Source organism: Phaethon aethereus (genome assembly GCF_964289735.1).
Source record: "Phaethon aethereus genome assembly, chromosome: 20".
Lineage (NCBI taxonomy): Eukaryota > Metazoa > Chordata > Aves > Phaethontiformes > Phaethontidae > Phaethon > Phaethon aethereus.
The window spans coordinates 7,641,341-7,658,585 of NC_138596.1; positions in this window are offsets into that span (position 1 = coordinate 7,641,341).

Below are 17,245 nucleotides of genomic sequence, written 5' to 3' on the forward strand. Positions count from 1 at the left end.
GGTTTCCCAAATAATCAGCAGAGATTTGGCAAAAAAAGGGGTTTCCTTGCTTCCTCGCTGCCATTTGGGATGTTGCTGCAGTGAAGCTGCTGGCTCCAGCCTTGGATGCAGCGATATTCCCACATGGGATGAAGTCCTCGGCGTCAATGCTGTCCATCAGCTCTCGTTACAGTTCGTTTTCTGCGTCAGGTGAATTATTACGGGAGACTCCTTGCCGGCAGTGGTGTTCAGCCCTTTGCTGGCTACTCTAACACAGCAAATTAATTACCCGCGAATCTCATAACTGTAATTGCACCGCAGTGCTCCGGTGAGGAGCATTTGATTTCCTATGGATGAACGAACCAGGTTTCCCCCCTTTCACAAGACATCTCGCTTCCCACTTGGTTTTCACGCCACCATTTCTGAAGAGGAATAAAGTGACTGAGGAAGAGCCGGAGCGTGGGAGTCGCAGCTTCGCGTGGGACGGCTGCGGCGGCCGGTCGGTGGTGGTCACCCCCGCGGCGGTGGGGGCACAGGAGCGCACCCAGGGACCGCGTGCCGCGTCTCTCAGCTCCTGCAGGTACCCCGGGAAACGCAGGACAGAGCCCTGCTCCCTCCTGCTTTTCGGGCCCCGAGCCCCGAGGAGGCACCCCGGGTGCCGAGGCACCCCGGTCACACGGCTGGGACGGCAGCAGCGGAGGCTGATGCTGACAGAGCCCGGGGGCACGGCTCCGCGGCAAGGTGCTCGCTTCGCCCCCGCTGCGGCGGGACGGGGCGGGAGGCTGCTCTGCTCTTCGCCTGATCAGCGGGCACCACGGCCCAAGCAGCTTTTTCCAAGAAAAAACCCTTCCTGAGCTTTCCCTGTGTTTTTCCGACTGCAAGAACGGCGAGTGTCCCCGCTCCCCTCCAGCGCCGGAGGAGCCTTGTCCCACTCGGTGCCAGGCTCCACCGCCGCCGAAATGGAAGCGAGGAAGCAGGATTCATCTGAATTACAGTGACCCTCCCAACCCCAACGCTTCACAGGAATGATTGCACATTATTTTATGAATAAGTAATGTCTCGCCACAGATTTCCACCTGTTCTCCGCGTCTCCCTGTGATCCCTGTGGCTTTCAGAAAGGGAGCTGGAAACAGAAATCTATTTTGCAGGCAGCAGAGTTGTTTGAAGCCTCCTTCATCCCGTGTTTCAAGTGTTTATCTCGCTCTCTCGGCGCAGCTGTGCCTCCTTCGTGGCAGGCGGGTGTGACTGAGCACATCAAGCTCTTGACATAAAAAGTTTTTCTGCTGCGGGTCCATCTCCCCGTCCAAAGGAAAAGTTGTTGCGAACATCATTAAGCCACTAAAGAGGGAAATGAAACCCAGCTAAATTGGGCTGGCAGATGGATAGCGGAGAGTGATCAGTTAATTAGCTGATGAACCATCCACGTGTCCAACGCGGGCGGCTCCTGCGTCGCTTTGCTCGCCAGCGAGGGGAACCCGGGCTCTGCCGGGAGGGCAGACGCGCTCGCCACGCCGCAGAGGGGAGGGCAGGGAAGCCCTCGTGCGCTCAGCACGGTGGAGACAAGTTACTGCTGTTTAAATATCTTCCTCTTCCTCTACGTAACAGGCCAAGAATTAAATAGCAAATAGTGCTTTGCTGTCCCCTACCACCACTACCCACCAGGCAAAAGGCAGGGTTATAGAGACTGCCGTGGCCTTCAGAGAAAAGAAGAAAAAAATAATCACCCCCCAGCTTCCTCTTTCCTTCCCTTGTCAAAATAAACACATGGAAAAAAACCCCAAAACTGAAAAATGTTTCACCACCAACCCTAACGTTTCACACTCTTCAGGTGTTCCCCTCTTTATGAAATCAGCGTTGGCCAAATTTATTTTAACATCATTTCCAAACAAAGAGTCAAGATACTCCATTTTTTAAGCATTATGAAGAAACGTTTTGACACAGACCCCAACCCCCCCATTCATCAACTCCTCGTCTAATTCAGCACAAGTTCATGAATAATTTCCATCAGCTTGAAACCACTTATCGCTGATGAGACTTAGCCCGAAGTGCCGTACAGCTGCGGGTGTCCGTCCCCTCTCGCTTGGCTCCGGCCAGCGTGGGGGATCCAGCAGCGAGATGCCCCCCCACTGCTGGGAGCTGAGGATCTGCAGGACTTGCTGGGGAAGGTGACCCCAAAGTCCCCGTGAGCCCCTTCTGGGTTCAACACGGAGCAGATTTCATCCTACCTTCTTGCTCTACAGCGAACAAGTGAAGGCCTGGATGAGCCGGACGAAGTGGCGCAAAACCTCCCCGCACACCTTCCTCCCTGTGACGCGGGAATATCCCGGCAAACAGTTTGCACCGGTTTTGCTGTTCTGGCAAACAGAGAAAATTTGTTTGGAGCGACAGAGAAAATCCCAGCCCGGAGTGAAAGCCACAAAACAGGGGCCCATGGGGCCCCCGAGGGTTCCACCCCAGCCGCCTCCCGGGGCAGAGCGAGGGGCTGTCCCCGCTCCCCGGGAGAAGATCTCGGCCGCGCTGAGCTCGGGGGCTGCGACGGAGACGCCTCTGGGCTCAGCTCCTCTCTCCGCAGGGCTGCAGAAGCCCCCAGCTCTGCCTCACCCAGCTGCAAACCCCGCTCCCAGGCCAGGGGCTCTCTGGGCTCGGACAGCAGCGCTTGGGGGTGATTTGGGGGGCAGGAAGGCAAAAAGCTCCCCGCTCGCCTCCCTCCTCCTCCCCACGGCAGGCTGATGGCAGCAGCGGTGCACGCTGCGCTCAGGGGCTGTCGGATGGCTTCACACATACCTCAGCAGCGCCGGGGCTGCCTCTCGTTCTCATTTTCCTAAATAAACTTCGCTACAGCAAAGATTATTTTGCACCGGTTTGTATTAGCACTAGCGGGTCCCCCCCGACTCGGCTGCAGCTGCAGGATGCCTCCCCGCGCCGCTGCGAACCCAGCTGCAAAGCAGCGCAGGAATCCGGGTCTACAACGTCTGGCTGACTTGCAACAGAATATTTTTATCGTTAATTTTTCCTTACGAAATCCTTTGAACCACATTTTCCCTTCCTGGGATCTCCTGGAGTCAGCGGGCGGGTGTTCGGCGCGGTTCTACAGCAGGGAGCGTCTATCAGCGGGGTCAGGCTGGATCTTCTCCTCAGGGCGTCCGTGCCTTTGCGGGGCTGATTTTAGGCGGTTGGTAAAGATCCACCCAGGGGTCCCGGGTAACAAATGCTACCAGCCAACCTGGGGAACGCGAAATGCCGGGTAAAGCACCTGTATGTGACACACAGGGGTTTACCGTGGGGGCCGGGGGCAGTTTTGGCAGCCCGGGCTGGGCGGGCTGCAGTCGCCCAAGAGCCCGCATGTCCCCAGCCCCCTTTGGGCAGCCGGGCAGATGCTCCAGAGGCTTTGCAGTCCAGCTTTTCCAGCAACACGCCCCTGCCCCGTGCCCAAACCCACCGGGGGAAGGTCCTCAGCCCCCACTGAGCCTCCCCAGGCATTTTTTGCCAACAGTCCCGGCCGTCCCCTCTCCCCCCCGTGCCGCCGCGCACAGAGCTGCTCCGACCCTCGTTTTCCGAGGGGATCCGTGTGCTGCTCGTCGGGGGCAGACGGCAGCGGAGGAGCCGTGCTGCAGCCTCCGTCCCCGGGGGGTGAGGCAGGAACCAAGGTGCTATTCAAATCCCTTGAACTTCAGGGCCTGGAGCAGCACGGGCTTTGCAGACACCAGGGGTCAGAGGTGGGTCAGGGGTGCTCCATGGGCGCCCGTGAGCCGGGGGATGTCCTTGGGCAGGGCTTATAGTTTCCCCCAGCGCTGGGATGTCAGACCTCGCCCCAGCACGGCACGGCGTGGCTGGTGGAGGCACCCACTCGCGGCGGGATGCTGCCTCTGCCGCAGCCGCCTGCCGAGAGCCGGGGCAGCAAAACAGGCCTGCGTGGGGAAAAAATTAAAAAAAAAAAAGAAGAAAAGGAAGATCAGAAATTATAAATGGCAACAGACAACAACAACAACAACAAAAATATACAGCTTTCTCCTCAAACTGCTCTTTTAGTCCCAACAGCGTCTGCTGTGCAGAGCTCCCGTCTCAAAATTCACAGCTGCTCAAAAAAAAAAAAAAAAAGCTCATGAATTATTTATCCCCGCTCAGATCAATCCTTCAGCGTGCTGTCAGCGAGGAATCAAAGCCCCAACAAGGCAGGCAGGGGAGGAAGCGGCTTCCAACCTCCCCGAGCGGCCGGCGGGTCCGGCGGCTCGCGTGCCACACCTCGCCCCTCCCGTCCCCGTCCCCGTGCGGCCGCGGTGCCGGTGCCGGCAGCAGCCCCGCACACTCCCCCCGTTTCTGAGCTCCCTCCAAAACACTGCGTATTAATAATTGATGGTAAAAGCTTATTTTAAGGCACATAAGTCACCTTGTTCCCCCCAAATCCAGCCTATTTCCAGCAGTCCTCTACTCGAGGGCGCTTTTTTCCCCGACCGCCTTGGCCACGGTGACTCCATCTCCTGCCTGCAGCCACTGAAACTCTTCAAATCCTGCACCTCTCGCTGCAGCCAGCACCTGCCTCCCTGCAAAATGAGAGGGAAGTTAAAAACGAGCAATTGCAGGAGCCGAGGGAAGGAACCGTCCCCACTGTCCCCGTCCCTTCAGGGCTCTGCCGGTGTCCTCGGCGGAGCCGCAGGCGCGGAGGAGAGCAGAGGACGGGGGGGGCGGGGGCTGGACAAATGCTGCTTGTCCCCCCGCCTGGCGCAGAACAGGGTTGAGGTGGGACGGAGAGAGGGGAGACATTTCGGCTTGTTTTCCTCTTCGCTTCTCAGAGGACAGTGCCAGCAAAGAGCGACGGGCAACCGCGCTGCGCGCAGGGACGCTTCACGCTTCGAAGGGCGGCGGGGAGCGATTCCGGCACGCGGAGGCCGGGGCGGGGGGCAGCTCGGCAGAGCCCGCAGCCCAGCGTGCCGAGCCCGGCGCCTTGCCCCGGTCACTTTGGAGACAGGTGAGGGTTTCACTGGGGGAAAGCATCCCTCCCCAGCCTCGTTTCTGAATTTCGGGACATCTGACACCTTTACTGACAGCAGCAAGGAGCCCAGCACAGTTTCTGCTCCCAGAACTGCTCCCTGTCCCGTGAGCTCTACCAACCAGCCCTAATTCACTTGGGAGCCCCCAAAACCCTGCCCCGTTCTCAGGGGGAAGACCTCTCCTCCCCAAAGCGCTGGGCTTGGTCTCTCTCTCTCCCCCCCCCCGAACCTCGTGCTGTCGGAGCGCTGGTCTCAGCCTCCTTCCTGCAGCACCTCTCCTCCCGGAGCAGCCCCGTTTCCCAGGGCGGACGCGATGCGAAGCGCCGGGTCCGCCGTTAACCCCCCTCCTGCTCCCAGCCCGGCGCGTGTCTCGCGATGCCGCTGCAGCTCCGCTTCTACAAAGCCCAACCGCAGCTCAGCAGCTAGAGAGACAGGCGAGAGCGGGTGCTGGCTGCACCCAGACCCCATCCCCTGCCATGCCCCGAGTTTGCCTTTGCACAAGCCCGTTGGCCCGCGACTCACTGCCAAAGCAGCGAGTTCTCCCACAGCATCCTCCTGCAGAAGCTGGTGGCGCGGGGCTTAGACAGGTTTACTCTTCGCTGCGTGAGGAACTGGCTGGATGGCCGAGCCCCGAGAGTTGTGATGAACGGCGTTAAATCCGGCTGGCGGCCGGTCACAAGCGGTGTTCCCCAGGGCTCGGTTCTGGGGCCGGCCTTGTTCAATATCTTTACTGATGATCTGCACGAGGGGATGGAGTGCTCCCTCAGTAAGTTTGCAGATGACACCAAGCTGGGTGGGAGTGTTGATCCGCTGGAGGGCAGGAGGGCTCTGCAGAGGGATCTGGACAGGCTGGATCGATGGGCCAAGGTCAACTGTATGAGGTTTAATAAGACCAAGTGCCGGGTCCTGCACTTCGGCGACAACAACACCAGGCAACGCTCCAGGCTTGGGGAGGAGTGGCTGGAGAGCTGCCCGGTGGAAAGGGACCTGGGGGTACTGGTTGACAGCCGGCTGAACATGAGCCATCAGTGTGCCCAGGTGGCCAAGGTGGCCAACAGCGTCCTGGCCTGTATCAGGAATAGTGTGGCCAGCAGGAGTAGGGAAGTGATCGTGCCCCTGTACTCGGCACTGGTGAGGCCGCACCTTGAATCCTGTGTTCAGTGTTGGGCCCCTCACTACAAGAAGGACGTTGAGGTGCTGGAGCGTGTCCAGAGAAGGGCAACGAAGCTGGTGAGGGGTCTGGAGCACATGTCTTATGAGGAGCGGCTGAGGGAACTGGGGTTGTTTAGTCTGGAGAAGAGGAGGCTGAGGGGAGCCCTCATCGCTCTCTACAACTACCTGAAAGGGGTTGTGGTGAGGTGGGTGTTGCTCTCTTCTCCCAAGTAAGCAGCGATAGGACAAGAGGAAATGGTCCCGAGTTGCGCCAGGGGAGGTTTAGATTGGATATTAGGAAAAATTTCTTCACTGAGAGAGTGGTCAGGCATTGGAACAGGCTGCCCAGGGAGGTGGTGGAGTCGCCATCTCTGGAAGTGTTCAAAAAACGTGTAGACGTGGCACTTCGGGATATGGTTTAGTGGGCTTGGTGATGTTGAGTTGACAGTTGGACTTGATGATCTTGAAGGTCTTTTCCAACCTTAATGATTCTGTGCGATTCTGTGAAAAAAAACCAGACAGACGCATTTCCTGCTGCCTTACCCCGCCTGTGCCCCACCGAGTAAGGCTGGTGGGTGCACAGGCCTCAGCTCTTCTGCTGATGCTGCCCCGGCTCCCCCCTCGCCGCTGTTCCCAGCCAACACGCCCGCGACGCTCCGGGAGAGCATCCAGCGCAGCCCTGAATTCCCGCAGCACCTTCCCTGGTGCAAAGCCATTTATCACGGCGTACAAACAGCTCGCTCGCTAAAGGCCACGCCATGACAAGACGCCGATAGGTGTATTTACATTCAATATATCCTGCTAATCTGGCCTTCAGAAAGCGTCTGCTGAATCTGTCCTTTCGTTCCTGGGCATCACCTCTTTAATCAGTCTCTCGTTACTGATCACAGATTGATTTCAGTTCCAGTAGCCAATAGGTTTTCCTTTTAATTTTCACCATCACATTTAATTAAAGCAAGGTGGGTCTGACCCCATCAAATCATATCAAAGTCTGTCTAAACCCCAGGTGAGTGAAAACACCAGCATAAATTATTGATTAATCTTTGTTCAGATTAATCTATCTCTGCCTTTCCCTGGGCAGCGCGAGAATGGAGCTCGCGAGATGTTTGTCCCGTGGCAGAGGTTTTGTGGCTGCTCAGGACACCACGGTGTCCCCAGCCAGGGAGGGATGGCCGAAAACCCGCTCCCCGAGAGCACCGCATCCCTCACCCCAGTCTCCCAACAAATCCCAACCCAGGGAGACAGAGTGGGTGCAGGCTTCACCCTGGGAGATGCTGCTAAACTTCCGGAGCTTGTTACCCTCTGGGAGAAGGATGCAAACCGCAGTGGAAGTGGGATTGAAAACAACAATCCCCACTTCTGCACAAAGCCCAGACTAAAGGCCGTTGGGCTGGAAGAACAAGTGGTTTTCCCCCATCTGGGAGGTCCTGGAGCTGAGGGGTCAGGGGGAGCGATGCTCGGGGCAGGGAAACCCTTCTCCCCTGCCCGGCTACCACGGGTTTCCGAGTGATCAGTGGAAACCACCACAAAGCTCCTACCTGCAGAGCTACCCAAGAGGAGGTGAGGACCGACACGAGGTGGCTGTGACAGGGACAGAAACCGGAGCAGACACGAAGGGAGGTGCCCGCTGCCGCGCGGCCAGCCGGTGCCGGCGAGGTCTGCCCCGGGTGAGCACCGCCGGCACCAGCCCCGAGCCGGGAGGGTTTTCTGCCCCTCCCGGGCTGAGTGAGAGCCGGAGCACAGAAATGATCCAGAAATGCTAAAAACCGGCAAACTCTTGGAGTGTCCCAGAGGTCCTCTGCGGCGGCTTGGCCGGAGCCGGCTTCTCCGGCACTGCAGCAACCCAAACCCGGGAGCAAACACGCCTTTCGGATTATGAATAAAGATTGAGCCGAGGCGTCCCTCCCGCGCCCGCCGGCAGCCGGCTCTCCTGCCTGAATACTAATTGCTCGTCTGAGCCGAGACCACTGAAATGCAGCTCTGGGGCCAGGGTCTGCAAGAGGCAATGGTGTATTTGCAGCATTTGGGGGAAAATAGGTGGCTTTGCTGGATCCAGAAAACTTCTGTGCTTGGAATAAACTTTGGATGCTGCCAAAACCTGAGAGGGGTGAAGGGCTGGATCGAAATAGCTGGAGGCTCGGGAGGGATTGCCAACAGCATCAGATCAGCTTGTGAGTCAGCAGCATTAGCTCTCACCTCAACAAGCAATCTGCAAATTGTGCAAATCTGCTTTTCACAGTTCACCTAACCTGCTAAATGGCCTCAGATTTACAGCTTGGGTGTTCACGCTCAAAAATGACTGAGTTAATGAAGAAGTGGAAGGGGAGGGGAGGGGGACTTAAAACACACAAGAGTTCGGATTTTGTTTGAGGAGATGGCAGCAGCTGTCCCGCGCGAGGGTTTGTGCCACACGATGCTCAACTGAGCTCATTTTACAATTGCATCCCCAGAAACGCCTGAGACCGGTTCCCGAGCCGGGCATCCCTTTTGCTTCCCTATTTTCCCACCTGCTTGCTGCAGCCGCAGCCCCCGACTGAAGCCCTTGCTGTGCAGGGGAGTTCTTTGATCAGGTAAAGATTTCCAATCCTTCTGGATTAAACTCTCCCCGCCATCAAACGCAAACCGGACAAGGGTATCAGTCTATGCAAGGAGAAGATGAAAGGGGCTGGTTTTCCCCTCCCTTTGTAAAGTGGCGAGATCAATACCCAGTTTCCATCGGGATAAAAGAGCCAGCTCGGCTGTGGGGGAAATGGCCTGGGAAGGAGGCGGCAGGAGGAGAAGGAATGGGTGGAAAGAGCCACCTCAGGGTTTACCTTTAAAGTATTTTTAGCACCGAGCTCAGGAGAAAAAGCTGCAACCGAATAGTTCAGAGCAGGACAAGGGAAGGACATCTGTGTGTCGTGGAGTTCCCTCTGCGCAAAGGTCCTCAAAGCAGCGCTGGGAAACGGAGAGGCAGCTAAGGAGAAGAGAGAAGGTTGCGGCGAGTTCGGCTTTTTCTTGCGCTGAGCTTCTTGAAAGCGTGTGAAAGGAGGATGGTGGCTTTAACGTGTCTCTTGGGGTCTCACCCCTTGGCTTTTGGATCTTGAAAAGAAAATCTATCCGCTCTTCAAGCAGGGCTGCGTGTGGGAACATACCTGTCAGTCCCTCGTGTCTGAAATCTCGGTGTTCAGAGACCCTTGGGTGACGCGCTTGATAATCTTCAGCGTTTCACGGAGCTGTGCCACCGTTTGGCCCCTTCAGCGCCGTCCTGGCCCCGAGGTTGAACCACCATCTCTCTGAGAAAAGCACAAGAGCCCACGCTTTGCTGCGGGCCAGGTTTAATGCAGTGTGTGCATCAGGGGCTTTTCCACGGGTACAAGCAGTCAGTCACCTTTTCCCACAGAAACCAGGAATGTCAATCCCGTTACAAGCCTTAATTCAAACGGTGTTTGCTTTCTTTTGAGGTAATGTCATCTTAATGTTCTCCAACTGGCTACTATTAATCTTGCACTGCAGATGGACAGATCATTACGAATGGGGGGAGCGGGGGGATCTGTAGCACAGATTGATAAAGCGCGTTACAAAAAAGTGATGTGATTTATGTCTATATTACACCACGTATTAGGATATTTCTTTAAGCTGGTCCCTGAAGCAAATAGGAGTACGTGCCCCACTCACCACGGCAGCGTTTCTTTGACTAGCTGTGTAAACACAATGTGGAGACATTTAACAGGGTGTAATTAAATCCTGGTGGGAGAACCACCTTCCTACGAACAGTTGGGAAAGAGGACAGTCCATGCACCTCTGGCCTGCACTGGGGACCTGACACCTCCCCTGCCCCAGTGCCGCATGGGGGGCGATGCGGGGGCTGCCAAGTCTCCCAATGGAGTGACCCCCACATCCTTCTTCTTGAGGTCTGGACCCCCTTCTCTCTTCTTCTCCCCCAGCAATACCGGGCTTCATTTCCTCTTCCCATACAACGCAACTGTGAGATGAGCACCAAACAGTTCATCCCCTCTCATCCAGCATCCCTAATCCCAGACCCCACAGACACCCCTCGGAGCACGCCACCTCTCCAGTGTCCCTGTGCCCTGCACGAGCCCGCAGGTCCCAGGGGAGCCTGGATCGCCCCACACGTTCTGCTGAGCCTCGGTCCTCCAGCACGTCCTGCGCTCAGAGACCGCAGATGACATCCTTGGAGGTGTTATTAAACCAACAGTGGATCCAGGCTCTTTGCCCAGACCCATCTCTGACCTGTTACTGCTTCAGGGGTTCACAGATGCCTACCCATGAGCTCCCTCTATTTTATTCAGCCTGATAAAGCATCTCGGCTTGTCCTAGAGCATCACCTCATGAGGTTTAACAGCTGCTGCATTCCCTCCCGGAGATCGTTGCATTGCTGCACCCTGGGGCCGGTCCAAGATCTATCGAAGCCAGTGGAAAACTCCCATTGCCATCAATCAACCCAAGATTAAAAAGGGTTTGTAAAGCCTGTGATGCCTCGGGGATGAAAGATAAAAATATAACTATTTTCACAATTTACATTTTAAAGAAATCCGATTTTCCATGGCCAATAAAAAAGCAGCATTGCCTGTTGTAATGAAAGTCGGGAAATGGTTCTCATCCTACAGATACTGAGCACAGGGGGAAAGCTGCCGAAATCTAAGCACAAACTTGGAGGACGGAGTGGAGCCCGTGTGCCAAAACCCAGTTCTGGACTTACATCGAAGAACGCTACAAGCCAGGAGACTCTTCAGCACGGGTGGTCTCTCAGTGAATAAGAAAGAATAGCAAATAAACCCTATTTTTTGCAGCTTCCTCAAAATAATGAGGGAAGAGGACAAAACGCCAGGTATCCAAATGTGTAAGTTATTTCTTTGCAATAGGAGCCTAAAAATGAACAGCTTTATCTAAAGATGGTGAAACAACAGAATTAAAATAGCATTAAACCAGACCAAGAGCACGTTACTCTGTGCTAACAGTCTTGCAAGAGAAAGTTTTGGTTGGCAACATCAATTTAAAATGCAGCTTACAGATCAGTGACTGGGGGGATTGTTTCTGTTTGTTTTGTGGGTTGTTTTTGTTTTTTTTTTTTTTTAAATCTAATTACTTTGCCTTCTGAATGCCCTTCAAAAGCTTTACTTTTCCACGCTGCGTCTCTACCAAGCAGTTTTCACGCGGTGCTTGCACAGAGCTCTGACGGCACTATACTTGGGAAAAATAAGGTAAATCCACTTTTAATCTCGAGGGGTGAAGGCGTTATTTTTGTTTATACCACCACTATTTAATGATAAATATTTTCAGTGCTTCTGATAACCTGGCTGAGGGCGTATCGATTTCTCTACCGTATGCTATAAGGTGGCTTGTATTAAAAAAGAGATAACTCAGCTCTTTTCTAGTTCAGAGCCTGCTAGGAAAAGGCCCACGTCTGACTGCTTTTTAAGTAGTGGTGGACCACCCCCCTTTCCCCATCGCCAAGAAAACCCTTTAAAAATGTTCTTAGACGAAAAATAAACACCAACCTTTTTGCTGAATTTTGTAGCAGTCCATTGACAGCAAAACAACTACACGATTTCTTAACAGCCGCAAACTGGTGAAACTGCGATGTCAAACGTGGGACCGCACCCGAGGACGAGCGCTAAATCTGGGAAGAAAACGTACAGTTTTGCAGCCTCTTGAGCAAGTTCCTCTCTTGCAGAGGGCAGTATCCCCTGCACACCTGCAGACTGCACTGGTATCGGCTGCAACGGTATCCGAGAGCTCACCTCTCGTTTCGCAGCACAGGTAACACAGCTGCGCGGGACGTTCCTCCCGTCCCGATCACTCGCTGCTCCTGCAAGGATGGAAGAATGTCCCGGCGCAGTCGCTTTAAGCGTCTCATAGCCCAGCTTCTCCGCTCTCTTACATCAGCAATTTGCAGTTTTAATTTCACGGGTGTCTGTAAATTACGTGAGTCTAGCGAGGTGCACACTAAAAACAAAAAGAAAATCTTAAGAGCTTAACAGCTTTACTTTTTGGCATGTTTTGTTACATACTCTCGGTTTAATTTCCTCATGTTTTTCAGTAGGAGAAAAATATTTAATACAAAGAAACTAATTTGACTGTAATCTTCCATGGCTGTTGCCTCAAAACCACGTGCAGGGGTGGAAGCTGAATTGAGTGGGAGGGTAAGATCAGGAGCACGTCGTACCTCAGCGTCAGTCACTCCCCTCCGCCGCTGCAGAGGTGGAATTGTCATCCAAGCCCGAGAGGGGAATTCACACGGCGCCTGAGCAGACCAGACCTGCACGTCAGGGACCGGCACGGTTCCGCTCCCTCCCCTGAGCTGGGGGCACACCTGGGTCAGAAACCAGGTTTGGGGAAATGTAGGAAGAAGGGTTGTGGAAGCGCGGGAGCGTTTCGTCGGAACAAAGTCACCCCTTGGCTCAGGAGGAATTTATCACAAGAGCAGGATTTGTGCAAGCTCTGGGTAAAACCTCAAAGAGGAGAAAATGTAATTAAGCCTCCTGTTAAGGTCCTCTTTTAGCGATTCCTGCTCAAATTTTGGGACCTCACCTGCCTCCGGCTCACTCTGACCCCGGGGGCCGGACAGGCTCTTTCACCCCCTCCCCAGGACCAGCTTTATTCCCTCCAGCGGGACGCAGAACAGCCGGCCCCCGGGCAGAGGTTCCCCATTCGCATCTGACATCTCGCTTTCCTTCAGGTCCCCCGGCGGCTTCCAGCCTCCTCAGCTCTGGGAACCGACGACAGGCTGACTTCTTCATCTGGCAGAAAACGGACAGTGCCCACAGGTCACCTCTCCCTGTAGCTGCTCCGTAGATTGTTCCGAACCAAGGGGAAGCCACAGCCCCGTTGTCGTCCCTCAGCCCTGGCCGATGGGACTTCAGCGCCTCTGGAAAAGAAAAAAAAAAAAAAAAAAAAGGCTCCCGCTTGCTTTGCAGCATTTTAAAGAGGGATCGTCAACAGGAGCGAGGCTATAAGGAAAGAAAAAGGGCTAAAAATACCTTAATAAAACCAAAATGCACGCAGGAGGTGCAGATGGTGAGAGACAAGGGCATGGCAGCGCTGCACAAGCGCAGGCTGCTTCTCCCCGCTATCAATTTTATTTTTGTACCAAGGCTACAGTGAAATTTCCTGCTAATAATTCTTCACTTGCAGATGCCGAATGAGCAGCTTGTTGTGAAAACTCAGGAGCTGGAATGTCGGTACCGTGGGTTAATTGTAACCGGGCGCATAAATCCCAGCCTGCGTTACCGTTTCACGAGTGTAACTCTTATAATCACGTTCCCGATGCAAATATTTGTTCTCATGAATTCGAAATTATCTTACCGTTAACGTTTTTTACATATTTGTTGTTTTCTGGAAATATTCCTCAGCCGATTTGCAGGAACGTGTGGGAGCTGTTGGGCACCGACAGACCCGAGCATGATGCACACAGGCATCTTTAAACCCCAAATGACTAGTCCCAGCATTTGCCTCTGTCCTTGATCCCAGCCCTCTGGTTTTCAGAGCAACTTTTTGATCAGCACAAACTCCTCTATTACCAACTACAAGGACTCTCATTTTAAATTAGCCTCCTTATTAACAGAAAAAAGTAAACAAAATGAGAACTGCTCAGCTGTCCCCGGGTTCTCACAATTCAGCGTACAACAAAAGGCCGTTTACATTCCTATGCCATACTTTTTTTTTTTTATCTCCTTTCGTTTTTATGACACAAACCTGGTAATCAGCTATTAGTGCCACTGTTGAGCTTTACAGAGGATAAAATACCAGATGATTAAAAAACCCCAGTTGTTGCAAAGACATCCCCCCCCCCGACCTCCCAGAGGGTTCACCGCTCTCCTCCTGTTAACAAGGAGCACATCTGGAGATGTCTCTTGTTTTGATCGCTCGATTTTAAAAGGAGAGGAAAAAAGATGACCTCAAACATTCTAACAAGTTCGCGACACATCCACGTCTTTAAAGGAACTAATTGCCTGATACTGAAATCAGAGTCCCTCAAAGCAGGAGAGACGACACAAACCCCGGCGACTCCAGCCTCCTCGTCCCAAGGAGACCAAGTGAGTTTAGGGGAACGAAAGGAGTTTAGGGGAACGAAAGCCCTGCCTAGCAGCGCTGCGTCCCCGATAACCGCGGCAGTCGGAGACTTGGGCACGGGCGGAGAGGTTCAGCCCCGGCGGAGGAGCCAGTTCCCACACAGAGCTGGGGGAGGGAGTCCGGGACGTGGGTTTAGGTGCTAAACTCACTGATGAAACCCGCGCCGAGCGCCAGCCGCGAGGTCGGTCTCTCACCCTACTGCACGTATTTGAACTAAATCCGCAGCGTGAATCTGTCCCGAGGTCGCGCGGGCGGCCCTAGAAACCTCCGAGGCTTCCGCGACGCGGCGCGTAACGGCCGGCGAGTCGGCGCCGAGCCCCCGCGGGACGCGCCCGCTGTAAGCACGCGAGCCCCGGGCGCCCGGCTCTTCGCGCGCGTTGGCACGGAGCCGGGGGCGAGCGGTTCCCGGCTAAGAACTAGTCGAAAGGCTGGTCCCAGCAGCTGCCTTTGCGCAAACCCTCCCTCGACAGCGGCCCGGCTCCTTCGGAAGGTTTTGCTCATCTTGGTAACGCACAGATCTGGAGACATGGGAACAAGCAGCTGCGCCAACGCTCGAAACGAGGACCCTTGACGCACGCTACAGTTCACCGCCCGTGCTCTCACGGCTCGGTGCTACCTAAAGGACCAGCGCCTAGGACAGGACTGCGGCGTCGCTGCACAACGCTTCCAGCGAGAGACAAATATCCTGGTATTTAAGCTGCGTTTTTACCTTGAAAAGCAATTTGCAAACCCACAGAGCGATTCCGACAAGCCTCCCTGAAACCACGTGTGCCGAGTTTGCGAGAAAGATGCTTTTACCCACCTGCCAGCCTTGGGATTCAGGTCGGATGAATCGCCTTTCACTTTATCATCATCATCATCATCATCGCTTGAAAACGTTCTACAAGAGAAGCCGGGTCGCACGTGCACTTGCGGGAACTCTTCGGTTTCCGAGCACGCAGGCAGCGCTACGCATGCATCCCGACGAGCCTTCGGCGGGTCGAGCTGAGCGCGTCAGTTCGTGGCTCAAGAACAGGCAGAAGCGCAGCCTGGCCCCCGGAGCCCCAGAGCTGTAGGCATGGCCAGGGTGCTGCCCTGCCGCGGTGGGCTACCTCCTCCCAGTAAGATTGAAGGCTACTGGGGGAGGCCAAAGAGAAGAGGCGAGCACCGCAAGGCGTCTTTAAGCCTTTCTCCAAAAGCTTGGGCAGGGATGACTCTGGCTTTGAAACAGGGGACCAGTGCCCAGCGCTTCCCGCTCTCTCTTTTTACATTTTATGGGTTAATGTTTTGATGTGGATTGCTGTCAGTGCCGAGTAGCTCCCAATTAACCCAGGGACTAATTCAAAAAATGTATTTGTTTCCAAGTAGACATTAAAAACTTCCTAAGAAGGTAACAAATACACAAGAAAGAGAAGAAAACGAAAAGGCTTTGGTTAGAAAATTAAAGTTGTTTGCCATGGCTTGATGGCTTAATCAGTCGATCAATATTGTTCACAGGGCAGGAAGGGAGGGAGCCGTGAGCTGTGATGAAAAATGCATGAGGAGACAAGGGAGAGCTGGGAGCAGAAAATTAAAAAGTCAGCCTGTTACATTTGTCCAGTATTGGCAGAGAAATTAAAGCGGTTTGGGGAGGGGTGCTGGGAGGGACGAGGGGAGCCGGCTGCGATACGCACTGCGTATCTGCTGCGGGTTCCTTTCGCGAGAGAAACTTTCACATTAATTAAGTTGCTTTCTTAGCAAAAAGATGGATTTCATAACCTTTAGCACTTGCGAGCGCCACCAGCGCAGTAGGTGGGGTTTGCATGCAGGAAAATAAAATGGGATTTCTTCACAGCGGAGAGGCCCCAGGAGACCACGTGCTCGGCTCAGGGCAAGCGACGCCGCGACGCCGCGCAGCAGGACGCGGCCACGCACGTCTCCGGCAGGCTCAGGCGGGAGTCACGCCCGTGGCACAAGCTGGAGCGGGGCGGCTCTAGAGCGGGCGCAGCCCGAGCCGCTGAAGGCAGCGCCGGTGTTGCTGCACGTAGTTTCCTTTCCTCACTCTCCCCGGTACGCGCGGCTGCTCCCAGCGGCGGCGGGTGCCTCATGAAGCACGTACCAGGAGCAACGCGGTTCCAGAGGATGCTCTAGAAGAGGTGAGAGGCAGCCACTCTTCGGGGGTCGTGGTCCTTGCTGTTTGCCTTGCAGATCTGAGCTGTTTTAAAAGCTGCAGCAAACTCAAATGATAAAAAACCAACAAGGTCGCTCATCCTGCAATTAAACTGCTTTTTGTCACCCAACCCTTTAACTAAGGGTAGAAAAGAAAAACACCATCGTCCAGCTACCAAGCTACAAAGCTGAGGAAGAACACCAGAATGCTGTATTGTGAGAACGGCTTTTTACTTAGAATCTCCGTTTCTATTCCTGGCATTCAAAACTCGGAGCGAGCTCCTGCTTGCCTTGGAAATCCATATCCCGGGGACGATCGGGCACCGGCCACCCGGCGTTCCCATCTCCGGGACAATAAGCCGAGACAAGCACACACTGCATCCAGCCTGCGGAAATTCATGAGCTTTAGAAGAACTTAGACGGCTGAATTCCATTCCCCAGCATGGAAATATCCCGACCTGTTGCACTTCAAGGCTCGCAGGGATAGAAACCACCGTTTCTCCCACGGCCGCTAAAGGGGAGAAGGTTTCCTCCTACTGCAGTTGCCCGCGGGAAGGAACGTGACAAACAGGTTCGTGTTGCGTTTCTGTAAGACAATTATTTTTGTACTCGGGTACCTACCGTGAGTTTTACGACTCTCCATCAGGCTCGCCAATTACAGGTTTAAAATTTCAGGTTCAATTAACACACAGACTGGCTGAGGCTGTTTTCTGCAACTAATTATCTCCAAGTGCCAAGACACGATTCCACATACAATACTTTTGTGAACTTTGGGATTTGCTTTCTACACCATTACTTCAGTATAAACGGAACGGAGGAGACAGCAGCACCTAAAGCAGGTTGGATGCCATATTATGAGCTTTTTATTAACAACAAAAAAAATGCTTACACTGTCAGAAACCCAGGCCTTCTAATTAGTACAG